Here is an 18,614-nt window from a genome sequence, read left to right as displayed (position 1 = left end):
GAGGTAAATAGAAATGTTGCCAACACTCTAAGACAGAAATAATGCTATGTGTTCTCCAAATCTACTTGGTTTTCTTTCTGGGTCCACTATTGAATTCTTTCCCATCACCCTTGCTGATATGTGACACTTCCAGAACTGGCCTATAAAAATCTTCTATGCTTGGGCCACCTGGGTGGCTCAGTCCGTTAGACTTCCAACTCTTGATTTTGGCTTAGGTCATGATCTCATGGTTTGTGGGTGCCAGCCCCACATTGGGCTCTGTGCTGTCATCACGGAGCCCGCTTAGGATTCTTTCTCTCCCTCTCTCTCTGCCCTCCTCCGTTCACACTCTATCTCAAAATAAACTAATAAACATTATAAAAAAAAAAAACAAAAAACAAAAAACCTTCCATGCTTGATCTTTGACTCTCTCACTTTCTCCTCCATGGAGACTGCGTGTTAAAGACAATGGCGTCAGAAGGAGCTTGGGTCCCTAGGGCACATTTCGAGGAGGGATCCCTAGGAAAGCTAACCAGGATCGTGCACACTGGCTTTGCCTGAGGGAGACGGTATCATACACTGTGCAAGGCTACAGACATTTGCAATTGTTTGCTACAGTGGTTGTTCTGCCCTAGCACGCTTTCCGTGAGATAACGTCAGCACTGTTGCTTTTCCATTTTCCATTTTCAGCACCACTCCATCTATCCTCATAATCACATAACACACTGGGGTTAATTCAATAAATGTTTATGGAATCTATGAATTAAGGTTTTCAGACACTGAATAAGGTTAGTATTGTAACTCCCAAGTATCAAGTTTGCATAAAATAGGTCATAACAATATGCAGATCTCAGTTCTCAGAGGAGCTGCCTTACATTGGCTGTGATTCATGTGACACACATATGGGACACGTCAGAGTATGGCCCCTGTTCCAGACCTGGGGCACATGCGTCATGTGAGGGGAGGGTGCTCTGCCGTTGTGTTTGTGAACATACTTGCAAGAGGGCCCCCCCCCCATAAAAAATGAGTTGGGTCACTTGGTCTTAGTTCTCAGGGGCTTAGATTTGTTTGGCAAAGCAGTAGGGCTTTTTTTCCCCCCCAATGTTTTATTATTTGTTTATTTTGAGAGAGATAGAGCATGAGTGGGGGAAGGGCAGAGAGAGGGAGAGACAGAGGATCTGAAGCAGTTTCCCTTCTGACAGCAGAGAGCCCAAGGCAGGGCTCAAACTCACGAACTGTGAGATCATGACCTGAGCTGAAGTTGAAGGCTTAACTGACTGAGCCACCCAGGTACCCCAGCGGTAGGGTTTGAAAATAGCTGTTCCCATGCGTGAATTCTTAAAGTATTTCTATGACATTCTAATGTACCTGAATGAACAATTTATTTAATCAAGGATATTTCATAAGTATGTCCTGCATTTCAGCGGGGAATTGCTCTTGTTATTGGGAACTAACATGGCGAACAGATTGGCCCCTGCCTTCAAGAATCTGGGAAGGGGAAACAGATATGTAAAATACAATACAACAATGGTTGTTTTCAGGGAGGCAAGACAGGGCATATTGCATTTATTTTGCATGTTTTTGCTTCTTTCTGGACAAAAAGATATGTTGATACTTCTGTTTTTTTAAAGCCAAAGCAACACCAAAAAGAATTTCTCTATGTGCAAAGTTTAATTCAATTATTAAGGTCTCTAAATTTGGTTTTTTTTCTTTGGTCATAATGGGTGTGGTATAGGCAGAGAGCTGGGAGTTCATGGAGGGGGTATTTTTGTATTAAACCTGCCGTTTGATTTTAAGACTTTGATGGACTGTATATATGCACTTCTCTGTGAATAGGTAGCCATATATCTCCTTGCAGTCAGCTATATATGAGATATATAAGAGATATGTAAGATATATGAGAATTTACTTTTTTTCCCCTAGCACTAGGTTGCTTGGTGTAGAGGCCTAATTAATTTCTCAGTTAATTCCTTAATAAGGTGTCAAAAATAGTAAGTTATTGAACCTGCAAGTATGTCTGGTTTTCTTGCATTCAAATTCCCACGTCCCCAATATATCACTCACATTGCTCTGAGATTCATTTCTCCAAGCTCATCTCATTGTACCTATTTACCTGCTGAAAACACCTTCGGGGGTTCCCATTGCTTATTGAGTTATATTCGACTCCACAGTAGCATTTCAGCACTCTCCCTGTCTGCCCCATGTAGATTGCTAAACCCGTTCACGGCATCCTTCTCGTCCCTCACTGCAGGCCCAGCGTCGTGAACGTTCTCTCAGTTCCACATACCCCTTCATGCTCTTCCTTAATCCTATTTCTTCCTGTATCCTAAGGCTGTCCCTTGACTCTTCACCCAGTGTGCTTCCTGAGCTCCAGTTTTCCTGCACAAATGACTGTTTTTAGGAATTGGAGCTGTAGGTAGGGTGGCTGAGCTCATCAGCCACAGATTGGACACTAGTGAAGATTGTCGTAATGCTGTTGGAGGGCCTCTGTGGATCTTAATGAAACGATGGACAGGGGGCCTACTTAACTCCACCCTGTCGGATCTTTCCCTAGAGGGTCTCTGACAGTTCCTTGATGTCAACATCTTCTGATCGGTTGTCTTCAGAAGAATGAGTGTGGAGGGTTAGAGGCTGAGCCATGATGCCTAAGGATTCAGAATCTGCAAGTCTAGCCTCTTCCTTATGGTTGCAGTCAGTCACCTGCCTCAGCAGAGTCTGGAAATCATAAAATGCAGAATCCAGGCCCATAGCAGACCAACCAAAGCAGAATTTCCAGGGTGAGGAAATAAAGTTCAGACATCCACAATTTTTTTTTAAGTTTATTTATGTATTTTGAGAGAGAGAGAGAGAGAGAGAGAGAGATTGAGAGCATGGGGTGGGGGGCGAGGGGGAGAAGCAGCAAGAGAGGGAGAGAAAGAATCCCAAGCAGGCTCTGCACTGTCAACGCACAGCTCCATGCAGGGCTCGAACTCAAGAACCGTGAGACCATGGCCTGGCCAAAATCAAGAGTCAGACGCTTAACTGACCGAACCACTCAGCCGCCCCAGCATCCACATTTAAATTTTTTTTTACGTTTATTTGTTTTTGAGGGAGAGACAGAGTGTGAGCAGGGGAGGAGCAGAGAGAGAGGGAGACACAGAATCTGAAGCAGGCTCCAGGCTCTGAGCTGTCAGCACAGAGCCCGACGTTGGGCTTGAACACACGAACCTCGAGATCATGACCTATCTGAAGTCTGACGCTTAACCAACTGAGCCACCCAGGTGCCCCTCTGCAACATCCACAGTTGAAATAACTATTCTGTGTAGGTGATTTAGGTCTGACAGCCACTCTCCACAGATGGGCAGACAGTCTGTGAGAAAAACCTGGTATCAGTCCCGTTACTGCCACAGTCAAAGGAAGGGCTAGTTGGCTTTTATTTCTTTGTTCACAATAGCGTTTGGCCTCCCAGCCGCCATGTGGACAGCAGGAAAGCTGAGTCCAAGGAGTGGTGGGGTGAGGGCAAATCAGGACCATACCTCCTTGTGGGTATAGTCCTTGACAATCACAAGGAAGGAATGCGGTATTAGTTTGGAGGGGTGGGAATTACACTAATAATCCTCAATGTCCACTCACTATTTTATTGAGCACTAGGTACTGAGCACACCTGAATTGTCTGCAGTCCCCGATGCTCCTGCTTCTCGCCCCCTATCCCTATCTTGGCCTGATGCCATAACACTTCTCTTCGTCTCTAAATTTTGGCGACATTGCTATAACCCGTACTGACATAGTGGAAGAATGAAAAAGAACGTAGGATTATGTTTATTTTTTATTGCTTTCTAAGGTTTTTTTTTTTTTTTTTTGCACGTGTTTTATAACATATATGATATACAGTGGAGCACGTATTTGTAAATAAAAATACGCATGTTCACATGATACATATGGTCACTCTTCTTTAACTGATCCTGTATACCTTTAAAAAACTTTACTATCAGCTATCTTGATGAGGCAGCAACCTGATCCTCTAAGCTTTAACCAACTGCTGGCTCCTCTTTCCCGATGACTTTCTAAGGCCTGGGAATTTTGTATTTTGGACTCTCCCAGGGCTTTAATGAATTTCCTTTGGATGCTCGTCCAATGGAACCAGCACTGCTATTTGACATTTTGAATTTTTCATTTCATTATGTGACCTTGGAGGGTGTTGTTTTGAAGTAACCAAATCCTGATCTTAATCTAGTGAGTTTAACCCTTGCCTGTTTCGCTACCAATGTCATGGCCAATTAAATGCTTCGGTATTCATGTAACGCACCAAAAAATTAAAGGCTGTCCTCAATTAAAAGTCTATCCTCTTCCACCTATGACCTGACTCAAATTATTTTGTGTGACCTTACAAACTTGAGATACAAAGTGTTTATATTCTTAGCTTCTTGAACTTCCACCAGTTAAATATTGAATATGTAGCAAATACCTGTATGTATGTGTATACACACACACACACACACACACACACACACACACACACACGTCTTACAGTATGTGTATGTACAATCCACAGTCATTTAATTTCTTTTTAAGTTGGGCTCTTTTTGGTCCAAGGATCATTTTTTTCATAATAGATCTAAATTTATACCAGTTGGGTACTATTTCCAGGACAGCCTTGTCACCGACATAAATCATCTCATTTCAGCAGCTACAGTAAATAATTGGGCCCCTGAGACATTGTTTTCCATCTTCTCTGCAGAGAGCTCCCTCCAACCTCTGGGTTCTCCCCTGGGTGTGCAGGGTGATGGTGCCATTGCCTCTGGCCTTTTCATGTATTATTTATTTCATTTATTGCAGGACTCAGAACAAATTGGAATTGGCAAAAAATGGAGAGAGGGCTGGTGGAATGATAATGTCCACGGTTCTCATGATTACCAGAAACTGCAGAGAGAGCAGACAGGGAAAAGAAAACAAGAGAAAAACAAAACGAAATATCATTTCAAATGAGAACACCGAAGAAAAAATACTTGTAACCGAGTGAATTTTCACGTCTCAATGACCAAAGGCTAGTTTAATAAAGTTTTTTTGTTTTGTTTTGTTTTTTATAAGTCAAATACAGCCTCAATTGCTAGAAGGCCAGGGGAGTGCTGGGTCTAGGCCAGGAGCTCTATCAAGAAGTTGACAGACTTACAGGATCCCCTCCCTGGGGCTAAGCTTCTCCCTCCTAAAGCTTCAGTTTTTCCCATGGTAAACACCCATGGATTGATTACTTTTCCCTGTCCCTGGAGTATAAAAGGGTCAGTTCACTACTGGGTTATAATAAAACTTTCTCCTTCATTTCTGGTTGATGAAATACCTTCCAGCTTTTGTACAAAGATTAATTGGCTGCAATAGAACTTGATTACAGTCCAGTAGCTTTTTGTCATACAGCTTTCATCTTGGACCAATTCTTCTTAAAACAAGAAGCCTTTAAATGTTATGATCCTGATTGACACCAAGATTTTACTCAAAGGTGGTGTAAAATATGTAAAGTACCTATCTGGCCTAGTAGCCAAAAGAGTAAATGCTTAATATAGCAGGTGTCTCCTGTCTTTTATTATGTGTGTATGTATTCTGAATATATATATATATATATATATATATATATATATAAAACATGTATACATTATATTTTATATATATATATAAAACATGTATACATACATTATATAATATATATATATATATATATATATATATATATATATATGTATATATATATAAATTCTGTGTTCCAGAATTTTAAAGTTTGAATAGATCCTAGAGGGCATGTGATCCAGTGATACATAACCTTGGCCACAATGATAGGTAGGAATTATTATTACTCTTTTAAATTAAGTTTTTCATTTTAATTCTGGTATAGTTACATACATTAGTTTCAAGTGTGCAGTCTAGTGGTTCAACAATTCTGTACATTGCTTAGTGCTCATCAAGATAAGTGCAGTCTTAATCTCTTTCACCTATTTCATACATTCCTCCACCCACCTCCCCTCTGGTAACCATTTGTTTATTTTCTATAATTAAGAGTCTGTTTCTTGGTTTCTCTCTCTCTCTCTCTCTCTCTCTCTCTCTCTCTCTCTCTCTCACTTGTTTGTTTTGTTTCTTAAATTCCACATATGTGAGAAATTATATGGTATTTGTCTTTCTCTGACTTATTTCGCTTCACGTTATTCTCTCTAGCTCCATCCATGTTGTTGCAAATGGCAAGATTTCATTCATTTTTATGGCTGAATAACACTGCATTGTGTGTATACACCACATCTTCTTTATCCATTCATCTACTGAGGGACACTTGGGCTGCTTCTGCAATTTGGCTACTGTAAATAATGCTGCAGTGAACACTGGGGTGCAGTGTTTTTGTCTTTTGGGGGTAAATACCTAGTAATGTGATTACTGGATCGTAGGGTACTCCATTTTTAACTTTCTAAGGAACCTCCATACTGTTTTCCAGAGTGGCTGCACCAGTTTGCATTCCTCCCAGCAGTGCACATCTTCGTCAACACTTGCTGTTTCTTGTGTTGTTGATGGTAGCCATTTTGACAGGTATAAAGGTGATATCTCATTGTGGTTTTGATCTGTGTTCCTCTGATGTTGAGTGATGTTGAGCATCTTCTCATGTGTCTGTTGGCCATCTGGATGTCTTCTTTGGAAAAATGTCTATTCATGTCTTCTGCCCATTTTTAATTGGATTATTTGTTTTTGGGTTGTTGAGTTGTATTAAGTTTTTAAATAGATTTTGGATACTAACCCTTTATCAGATATGTCATTTGCAAATATCTTCTCCCATTCTGTAGGTTGTGTTTCAGTTTTGTTGGTTGTTCCCTTTGCTGTGCAGAGGTCGGTATTATTATTATCCATATTCTTCAGATAAGGAAACTGAAATTTAGAAAGATGAAATAATTTGCAGAATCATCCAGCTAGGATTTAAACTCAGACCTAAATCCAGTAACTCCTAACCACTATATTAGATGCCGTTTAGGTCACATTTAAACTCGTGCTATCAATTTGAAAGTATCAGTTATCTATTGCTGTTTTATAAACCCACCCCAAAGCTTAGACGTATATAAGTACAACAATGACTTATTTTCTTGCATGGTTGCTGTGAGTCAGAAATTCAGGATGATCTTGATTAGGCAGTTCTCGCTTAGGGTCTTTTGTGAAGTTGTGGTCAGATGTTGGCTCAGGCTGTTGCCTGAAGGCTTGCCTGGGGCTAAAAATTTTACTTCCAAGGTGGCTCATTCACAAGAATGATAGATTGATGCTGGCTGCCGGCAGGGCTCTTCCATTGTTGTCCATGTGAACCGCTCCACAGGGCTGTACAGCACGATGGCTGGCTTCCCTTATAATGTGTGATTCAAAAGAGCAAGGCTGAAGCAGTAATGCCTTCCATGATGTGGCCTTAGAAATACCGTACTATGCTTCCCACCACAATGTGACCACAGAATGTTGTTGGTCACAACAGCCAACTCTAGTTCAGTGTGTGAAGGACTATCCATGGGTGCCAATACCAGGAGGCCTGAGTCATTGGGGGTCGTCTTGGAGACTGGCTATGACAGCAGACCACTATTTGCTCTCTTCTTTCATAAGCCCTTTCCATTCCTGACCCTAGTCTACCATTCTTAGCCTATATTGATCTGTTATAGACAATAAATATTAGCATAGCCAATGGGCTCTATAACTATTTGGACTCTGGAAAGTGAAGCAACCCAATTTTTTGAGCTGTTGCTAGAGGAGTTACGTAACTTAGGCCTTCACCAATGAGTCACTTTTTCAATCTGCTTTTCCTTTCAGAAACTGCTGGCTCACCTGCCCCTATAAACCTATAATCTAGTGATTGTGTAGGGAACCTCATAACTGAGGCCACTCTATCTGATCCATTAAGAGACACAAGAATAGGTTTGGCACATTGGTGCTTCTGAACTGATCAGAGTCCAGAATGTTGTCCTGAGAGAGCTTCTACAGTTGCTTCTGGTCCTACAGAAAGCTATGAAGTAGATCTCTTAGATACTCCATTTCAGAGCCAACCATGAGTCAAGTCGGTAATGTATAAAGAGCTATAAATATCCCCATGCGTTAATAATGCTGGTTCTTGGTGTATAGAAATACAGCATATTGAAAAATGTTTCTTGGGGAAGAAGGCCATTTTATTTTGTCGTCTCTAATTTACTAACATTTTTCATCCTATATATTACTTAATGAAGATAAGCCACTGAAACACTAGTTAGGACAGGAACTGTGTTTTTCCAGAAGCAACGCCTGGTGTGATGTTTAAAAATATAATGCGCTTCCAGTCCCTGCTTCTTTCTTGTTCCAAGGATGTCATTATCAATACTAATATAAATTTTTCATTGCTTGAGCCATTAAAATATACTGGGAATAGATTTTTCAATTTTTCAAGTTCCACTGAGTATATTAGCAAAATTGTCCGTCTGTCAGCAGGCATGTGGTGACTCCAGTAGCATCTCTGATTTTGATTGTTCGGAATCTTCTTATTTGTACAGGTCTCCAGGAGAGAAGAGGCCAAGGATCTATTTGCAAACCCTCCTCCTCACTCTTCCCTTCCTATCACTTTTTCTTGTATCTTTTATTCTCTTGTCTGACTCTTTAAGAAAATAAACACTAAAAGCAATCTTAAGAGAAAGGATATGTAAATTTCATTGGTAAACTTGTGAGCTTTTAAACATCACGCTCCAAGGTACGTTATTTTATTATTTTTAATATCCCTAAAAGTTAAAGGAGAGAATTTATTAAGGAGGAGATCCTTGACCCGTGTAGAATTTTCTTATGCTTCAGGGACAGACTCAGAGTGGAGACATATGTTAACATTCAGTGTAGTGACTATTCTGGACTCATACACAAATGACCTACGGCAGCTTGAACGCTCTGTCCTTTTGTAATCACAATGAACTACAAGTTGTGTGCGCGCCTTTAGAATGAATTTTAGACTTCAGTGTGGGGTGTTATGCAACAAGAACCTAAGAGAGGATCATAGTGGGTGGGACAGGTTAGAATGTACAAACATGCTTAATTGAGAAGGTGAAGTCAGGCTAAAAAATAGCATGGTGGGGTCATAGATGGTAGATGTGGGGGGTAGTTCCAGGATCTGCCTCTCAATTCCTTTCATGTTAGAATGAGGAAAGAGAGGACAAGTGCACGGCCTAACGTCATATGACTGAAAAGTGGCAAATGGCCCTCAAATCAACATCCTAGACTTTCAGTCATGAAGTTTTTTCAGTACACCACGTCTTCACAAAAAGAAGGTGAGATTGATTTTCCATAGAATTCGCTTCCTTTCAATATAATTATTCAGGGTTAACGACTAAAGAATAGATTTATTGTTTGTTTGGAATTAATCTGATTTGAGTAACTAACCGCACAGATCAAATTCAACAAATGGTCTTTTATTATTGTGTGTTGTTTATATCCATCCACTGAGCTTGATCTTACAGTGTAATGCCAATGGCTTACATCACCATGAAGACAACCTTATCAATGGACCTGAGGTCATTAACATCTGCATTAGTTTCCTATTGCTACTGTGAACAAATTACTAGCCTCAAACAATATACCTAAATTTATTATCATCAAGTTCTGGGAGTCAGAGGTCTGAAAATAGGCCTTTACATGGCTAAAAACAAGGAAGGTGTCGTCAGGGCTGTTTTTTTCTGGAGACTCTAGGGAGAATCCATTCATTTTGTTTCCTGTCATTTGGAGGCTGGCTGCATTCCTTGGCTTATGGCCTTGTTCCAACAATGGCATCACTCTGACCCCTGCTTCTATTATCACACTTCCTTCTCTGACTCTAATACTCTTGCCTCCCTCTTCTAAGAACCCTTGTGATTACATGGCATTCATCCTTTCTGGATAATCCAGGGCAATATTCCCATCTCAAGATTGTTACTTACATCTACAAAGTCTGTTTGGCCACGTAACGTAACAAATTCACAGGTACTGGAGATCAGAACATGGATGTCTTTGGGGGGCCATTATTCTATCACAACATCTAAATTTAATACTCAGCTTAAAGGGGCACCTGGGTGGCTTGGTCGGTTAAGCATCCAGCTCTTGGTTTCCGCTTAGGTCATGATCTCATGGTTTGTGGGTTTGAGCCCCACATTGGGCTCTATGCTGACAGCATGGAGCCTGCTTGGTATTCTCTCTCCCTCTCTCTGCCCCTCCCCTGCTCTCTCTCTCTTTCAAAATAAATAAACTTATAAAAAATTAAACAAAAATTCAGTTAAAAAATTCGAGTGTGATGGTGAGATCCTTGCAAAGAGTCTGAAGACTTTAGTTTGAGTCTGATCCAGAACACATCACCTGGGTGACCTTGGGCAGCTTACTTAACCTGACCGAACCTTAGTTTCTTGATCTGCACACCAAGGGCTAGAAATAAGAGCCAGAATGTATTACACACTTGGTGTGTTCACTCATTCACAATTCTTTAAGAAATATTATTGCACACTCCCTCATGCCAGGGAGAGTGCGAGGCGCTGAGGGCACAGTGATGAGCAAACACTGACATAGGGCCTGTCTCAGGAACTTACGGTCTTGTGGAGAGCACATTTCTTCATTACATTTGTAGTTATATAAAGTATTAGAAAATTTTAAATATGACAGCATTCTACTGTTGAGGGACTTGTGCCGGGGGACTTGGTCTACAAAGGAGCGTGGAGAGGACTCTCCTGAGGCAGCATCTCCTGAATTGGGATGTGCAGAATCTGTAGAGATGAGGGAGGCAGAGGCGGAAGGAAGTGCACTGTAGGCAGAGGGACCAGAAGATGCAAAGCGGAAGGGAGCAGAGTGGGTGCAAAGGATCTGTAGAAGACTGTAGTGATAGACCTGAGAGAGTAAGTAGGTCCCAAATACTCTGCCAATAGTTAGTTTAAAGTGTGTGATCCAAACACTCACTTCCTTTGGCAAATAACCTGAGGCAAGTCATTAAACTGTGCTAAGCCTCAGTTCCCTCACTGGTAAAATACAAAGAAGAGTTGTAGCTCTTAGGGAGTTGCAGATTAGATAAGAAAATGCCCCATAATTGCAAAGCACTGGAATTTTAGCAATTTTCCTAATCATTAACTCCTTTATTCTTGCATCAATCTTATGGTATATTATTGACCCTATGTTATAGATGGGAAAACTGAGGCTAGACCATTAAATTACCTGTCCAGGGCCATACAGCACGTTAGTGGGAGAGCAGGGAATTTCAGCCAAGATCCATCTAGTTGCAGGGAGCTGGTGGTCTCCACAACAGCGTCACTTGCCGTGGAGGGTGGCTTCAGGGATAAATGGGATGACACGGGCATGTTGTAAAGTAAATGTAGATCCATAAATAAAAGGCTTGTGATTATTCATATTACCTCCCAACCATTGTTTTTCCTTCCATTATTACTCACATTATAACAAAGGGAATGTAAGCTGCCTGAGCTGATTCATTTTATTTCCTCCCCAATTCATTTTCTCTCTAAATAAATTCCAATAAAAGCTAAAGAGAACAGGAATAAGGAGAGATGCAAAGTGCATTTGTGTCTTCATTGATTCTGTGGCCGTATTCCTTTTGGCACAGGTGCTAGAGCTTATTTCCTAGGTAACAGACAAGAACAGCTTACTGTCTATTATGCTCTTAGATTGAGAAATCAAGTGTTTGGGGCAATTAAATACTCTGACAAATGGAGATAACCAAATAAACCATTTGAGGTTTACCTAATTTCAAAGATTTAGAGCACAAGAATATATTTAACAATAAAATGATATATTTAATCTTCCTTTAATAATTTCAAAGATATTTCAGAACCATGCTGTTTTTCAGGATCCCCATCACTGTGTCAATTATCATTGCCTTGATAAAGTGGAGGAGGGCTGGCTTAATAGTCATTTTTAGTCCATAGGATCCCAGATAACCATTCCTTACTAGACATTGTCATAGACTGAAATTTGAATTCAATTTCTTGATTAATTCTGTATATTTAGAACAGTGCAATGAGGGCTTTGAAATAGTCTCCTTTTAATTTCATAATTAATGTGAAACAATAAAAAGCATTATATCTTAAGTGGAAAATACATAACCTCCAAATGCTTTCCCAACCAAATCAAACAGATGCAAAATGAAGAGAGAAGGAGCTTCCATTAGCTAAATTATGGATTGTTTTGTTTTTGCTTTTGTTTTTTTTAATCATTCATGAAGATGTCTGGCGATGTCAGAATACAAGTCTTTAGCAATTCTGAAGTCAGAAAGGTTTTCAAGGACACATCTATTTTCATAGACACCCACAAGAAGTATATTTGCTTTGTTGTTTTTGTTTTAAGATTGGTATTTAAGAGGAGTCCGACATGAATTGATACTTCTTAATTTCTAGCTGCTAGATCTCTCATCGCTCCTACCAATTCAAGGCAAGGATGCAGCTAATGAAAAGTATGGCAAGAGTCATTATGACAAGATCTATCTTACTGTAAGTTTATGGATTCAGAATCTCTGGTCACTGAATAGCCACATTAAGGACTAAAGAAGTCACTGACAGCTTGGAGCTGAGCTCTCAAAGTTGGAGCCAGCAGCATGTCTTATGCATTGACTGAAATAACTCAGCGAAATTTCTTTCTCTCTTAACAAGCTTCCTCCAGTCGTGAAATTCCCTTTGCTATGCTGCAACCCCAATGTGGAAAGGAGAACATGTTCAGATATCGAAAAACCGTAGGCCATTACCTACTTTATCACTCATATCAAAGACACTGAAAAGATAGCACATGTACAATTGATGGATTATTCTCATCATGAAAGTCTGATGACCCCACTTGGGTTTTCAAACAAGGCATTTAATAACCACTGCCTTGTTAAAAGGTGGAAAATGATCTGGCTGGTGGCCTGATAGGACGAGGTTTTATTGATTTTACTGAGGCCCTTGACTTGGGAGATCACAGGCTTCTTAAGGGCAAACTTAAAAGGAAGCATTAAGATGGATGAGTAATTACCTGTGTGATGTATGTCATTCTGTAAAAACATCAGGATTGGGTAGCTTCTCCTTTGGGTATCACTTGATGGGGGAGGAAAGACCATAGGCGAAGTTCATTTCAACCACTTCTAGTTCCTTGCATATATATGAATTAGCTTTGTTCTGTTAGAACTATTGGTACAGATGATTTTAAAGACATAAGCCTCTGTTTTATTCAAACTTGTAAACTCCTTGTTTACAAGGAGGAATAGAATAGACCAGCAAAATGATGTTTCAAATGCTAATGGAAAAAAAGAAAGAACTTTATAAACGTTTTTAGTGCTCATGGTTCTGAATCTCACTGCAAATAGGGATCTCTGAAGCCTGGGGCTTCCCTGGGGCCAAGTTGAGCTCGAGACAAAGTCGGGATAGAGAACACTGCTGGCAGACTGGGGAATGGGGAAGGAGGTACTGAGTTGGAATCCATGCTAAGGAGATTTGGAAGCTTCCCAGGGTCCTGGAGATCAGAGGCGACCATATAGCATTCTGAGCAGTAGGACAGGCACTCAGGACCATATGGAGCAGTGTCGAGTGCATACTGTTCGTGAGAGATGGCTGTCTGAGAGGTTGTGCAGTGGGGTTCTTGGGCCCATCTTTTTTGTCCCTTTCCCTCCTTGAGTTCATATCACTCACTGAGTTAACAAGGCTATCCTCAGGCTGGAGAGGGAAAAGAGGAAGAGGTTTTGTTTACTGGAAACCACTGGGCTATTGAACCTGGGTGAAGCATGACATTCCTTCAGTGTTAAAATACTGTATTGAGCAATCCTTCCGATGTAAGGAAAAAGAATACTTTTTATCTTGGGGTGTCTGGGTTGCCCAGTTGGTTAAGCGTCCAACTCTTGATTTCGGCTTAGGTCGTGATCTGTTTCACGCGATCAAGCCCCACATGGGGCTCTGTGCTGACAGTGTGGAGCTTTCTTGAGACTCTTTCTTTCCCTCTCTCTCTTGCCCCTCTCCCTCCCCTGCTTGCATTCACTCCCACTCTCTCTCTCTCTCTATCAAAATACATAAGTAAACATGAAAAAAAAATTTTAAAGAATACTTTTTTATCTTACCTTTTGGATTATAATGGAAAGGGTATGAGCTTCAGAGCCAAACAGATGAGATCACCCGGCCTCCAGTTCTGGCTCCATGCAGTATCTGTGAGACCTTGGGCAAGTGTCTTAATTTCTCTAATCTTTCTAATTTTTAATCTGTCTAATTTTTCTAATCTTTCTCTCACTTACCTATCATTCATTTCTTCATTTATCTGTCAAACATCAGTTGGGCAAATACTGTCTATTAAGTGCCAGAATCCCCATGTTATGTAATAGAGTTCAACAGTGATTTCAACGTGATTATTGTTCTCAAAGAGATCCTAGTTTTATAGAGACAGTCACATTTGTAAATAAATGCAATATTATAGGGTCTGTCATGTGTTGGATAGAGGATATACTGGACAGAGTGAAGGCATAAGAAAAGGGAGTGATTGAATTTTCTAAACAGGGAACGGAACTGAGAATGATTCAGAAAGGAGGTAATGCATAACTGAGTCCTGAAAGATGATTAGTCGGGAGTGTGGTTTGCAAAGGTGGGCAGACGCCAAGTCACGGAGGGGGCTAGAGTCCTCATGGTGCAAAGAGGAATCTTCCCATCAGGGGTGTCTTTATGTGGGGGATAAGGGGAATCATTATAAACAGTCTGGGGTGGGTGAGAGGGCACCCTCTTGTTTGTATCTACAAAACAAGGTTTCCTTGGGTAAATGATTACATGAACTTGTTATAGAGATTCCTTCCAAGATTCCAAATTCTCCTGGGAAAAAGAAAGTGTGGCCTCGTCTTTGACATCTTTGTCTATTTTACTGATCTTGGGCACCTAAGTTTTTGCCTTCTTGTGGGGATCCTGAAAGGGTGTTTTCGTTGTGTTCGCATAATGTCCTGGGCCTCTTCTAGTAGGAGGGAGGATTTGGCCGCTAGGTAGCACATCCTCCGAAGCCATGAATGAAAGCTGTCCTTTGCAGGTACTTCTGTTGTAGGAGATACTGAATCCTCCTACTCACTCATGCAGGCAGAAAGTTTTTGCTCTATAGGCAGTTGTGATTCTGCTGGCTTCCATTTTGTGGGTTAAAGGACAAAGTTTTTCTGTATCATACAGCAGGACAAGTCAGCCACCAAAGAGCTCACTGGGATATGTGAATTATTTGTAAGCTATCACACAGGTTTAACTTGATTTATACTAGATGAAAGCATTACCACAGCATGTGTGAGCTTAGAAGAGGGGAGGAAATCCCTTGCTTTAGTTCCTACTTGGAAATACATTTTTTAAAAGGTCAGATCCAAGAGTGAAATCATGGAGGTGAGGTGCTAAAAATACGTATTAATTCCATCATTAAATGAAACTAATCATTGTTATACAGAGAAAAATGGATGGGATAGCACTTGGGGAAAAGGTCTGCTAAGTATTATAATGATGATATTGCAATTAGATTCCAGCAATGTGATATTACATAATGGACGAATATTTGGGAGATTATATTTCTATGTAAGGAAGCACTCAATGACTAGAATACATTTTTCCTTAAATGGATTTTTATATGTTTGCATACATTGGCTTTTTCCAGAGAAAAAAATTAATACATAAGATATTTCACTTTGTTAGAAGCCATCTCTGGTGAAGTATTGTTAAAAATAATGAATGTGTGAGAAGAGTAGGTGAAATGTTTTTCTCTCCCTGTCTCTTACAAATGTTATAAAGTATAACACTACCACAGTAAACTTCCAGAAATTTCTTGATATCACCCAGAAAAGAAGAGGGATATCAAAGACCATCCAGAAAAGAAGAGGGATATCAAAGACCAATTTAATGTAGTTCTCTTATTTTCATTATCCTTCCATATTTGAAGCCCACTGCTCATCCCTTGGCTTAGAACTTCGACTCCAGCATACTCATGGACTCTTCCCTAATTGTTAATATTTGTGGGGTAGAATTCATTAGAAGGCCTACTCACATGGCTGTGATTTAGCTCCAGAAATGAATTCTCTGTAACAGGTTATTTCACGTTTTGTTGATGGGGAAGTAATACATACTGTTGATGGGCAGATCCTATATTCCAAATGTGTTCATGAGTACTCATTCATTTGGGAGGACATCTGTCTAATGGTCATGTTTTGGAGAATAATTTTTATGCATGCTATTTGAATTTGAGCACATACAATGGTTTTATGAAGAAAACTAGCTACGTCTTTTTTTTTTTTTTTTTTTCTTTTTTCAAAATCTACCCATGAAGGGTTGGAATCTTTTGGGTGATGAAAAACAATGTCTCCTAAAAGGAGTGAGGATTGTAAAGTGAAAGGTGCTCCAAGTAGCTTGATTAGAAAAAACGTGCAGTTTTAGGAGAGTCCCAGAGGCTGCAATAAGTAGGCCTGAACTCAAATATTGGTTCCACCAGCTGCATGAATTGTGTCACGTTACATAGTCTCCTTAGTGCCTGGTCTTCATCCGTAAAATGGGGTTACTAATATCTAATCAAAGGAAATGTATAAAGGTCTTTATCCACTGCCACTCTCATTGTGACTTTTACCAAATAATGGTTATCATTGGATGTAAATTCATGAGTAGCTTTCAAAGGGTCTCTTCTCCTATGGAAGTGAACTGCCTAGATTACCTGTAAATATAACTTTATTTATTTTTGGAAGAACTCTAACTTGAGGATGTCTGAGAGTCTTGTTTTCACATAATCTCCTTAAGTGGTTGTGATAATTCTCCTAGCAGCCCAGTGAGACAGTTTCCAACATGGTAAGTTGACTTGAGCCATATCATATTGACTTCTGACAGCTAGAGCATCGCTGTTAACGGGTACCAGACCAAAAAAAGGAAAAAGAAAATTTATATGTAGGCTTAAGTATCAAAACCCCAAATATCATTGCATGACATTAAAATAATGACTTCTGTTTTTCTCATAATGTGTGTTTATTGTAGAAAATTTAGAAAATACCAATATCAAAAAAATGTTTCTTTTACCCATTATTCAGATATAATTTATAACTGTTAATATTTTAGTATATGTCTGTCTAGTTCTTTCTCTAGATATGCAGCATATTTTTCCTAACAAAAATGGAATTGTGTTGAACATATTTCTTTACAGTATGCTTTTTTGATTTAATGGTTTATCGTGATCATATTTTCAAGTCTTTAGAGTACTCTAAACATATTTTAATGTGTGTATGATATTCCAATATACTTTAATCAATCCTCTCGTTTCGAACATTTATGCTGTACTCAGAACTCCTCACTCTTTGTCTGATGGGTAAGCTCACACATGGAAAGTCACAGGGAATAGCAGTGGAGCCCCTGGACTAAATCAAGACAGCAACCTGCTCAGTCTTTTCACATTTAATTATGTGAGTCAATACATTTCCTCATTACTAAAGCAGTTTGCTTTGGGTTTTGGTTACTTATAGCCAGACTTGTAGCCCAAATAACAACTATCTGGTAATCAGAATTTGAAGATTTTAGTACTTAAAATTCTGATTTTAAGAATTTCAAAATCATAAATTACCTCCCCCTCCGAAAGTTCATACTAATTTATTTTCCCACAAGCAGGTGCTATAGCATCTTGAACAATATGCTAAAGTATAGTTTGTGTTGCATGAAAATGAACTTATCACCAAAGTATATGGCAATCTACGGGTCACCGTTCTGGGACATGGAAACTATCCTTTCTCCAAACAAGTTCTGGCCGTTGCTCTTCCCTCCTCCCCCACCACCTGTCTTCATTTACATCAAGGCTTGGTCCAAAAACATTAAAACTCATTCCCAAGGGTCCTGGGTTAACATTCCCTCCTCTGCCATTAATTCTCTCTGTGGTGTTATATAATTTAGTAAGTCTCTATGATATACTTTCTTTACTTGCTATTCATAACTTACAGAGCATGTATGTGGACAAAAGGAAGTAATAGGTTCAAAATTTCTTTGAAAAAATACTATCCATTTACTTTTCATCTTTAGCCCTTGTTTCTTGGAAAACTTCAGTTTCAGATGCGTAAATTTCAGTTAGTTGTCCTACTGTGGAAGGTGACACTGGAGTTAAAACATGAAGGAAATGAGAGATATCTGAGGGAAGGTCTTTCCAGCAGAAAAATAAAACAAAGCGACAACAACAAACAACAGCCAGTGCAAAGGTCCTGGGTCAGGGCCATGTCTCAAGAATTGTAAATTGTTTGGGTGGGTCTCTGCTGCCTACCATATGACACCTACATTCTCTTTCTCTTCTAGGCTCATCGTAGCCATGTCTTCCATCACTGCAGATATTCAGGCCACACGGATGCCAAAGACACACATCTGAGCACTACTGTTAGTGCCGTCCTCACAAAAGGCATTGCCTAAGGACTTTTGTCATGATACCCTTCCATGGGGAAAAAAAAAAACAACCAATGTCTGATTTTGAACATGCAGAAGATATGGCCATCATTACCATCATTTGTCAATGATTTAGATAACACGAGCACCAATCCCACTGAGCCTCCTCACATACTGTTTTTGGCTCTAAAAATGTTTTCTGTCCCATCTCCCTCAAACCCACTTGACCCTAGCTAATTCTTGTTCTTCCTTAAAGTCTCAACTTAAATGTCTCTTCTTCCAGTTGTAAGCTTTTCTGCTCTGTCCCTATCCTGTCAT

The 18,614-nt window shown here is 39.9% G+C and overlaps 1 long non-coding RNA gene across 1 annotated transcript in view; it reads left to right on the top strand.

The window, feature by feature from the left end:
* Positions 1-18,293, top strand: part of LOC122210792 — a 51,947-nt gene extending 33,654 nt beyond the window's left edge. The window contains exon 6 of the long non-coding RNA XR_006198244.1: positions 18,213-18,293. This is a non-coding gene — a long non-coding RNA (uncharacterized LOC122210792). The remainder of the gene's footprint in view (positions 1-18,212) is intronic.
* Positions 18,294-18,614: the final 321 nt, after the last annotated feature.

Source organism: Panthera leo, chromosome F2 (genome assembly GCF_018350215.1).
Source record: "Panthera leo isolate Ple1 chromosome F2, P.leo_Ple1_pat1.1, whole genome shotgun sequence".
Taxonomy (NCBI): domain Eukaryota; kingdom Metazoa; phylum Chordata; class Mammalia; order Carnivora; family Felidae; genus Panthera; species Panthera leo.
Note: the sequence above shows the minus strand (reverse complement) of the source record. Positions and strands in the feature narration are given on the sequence as shown.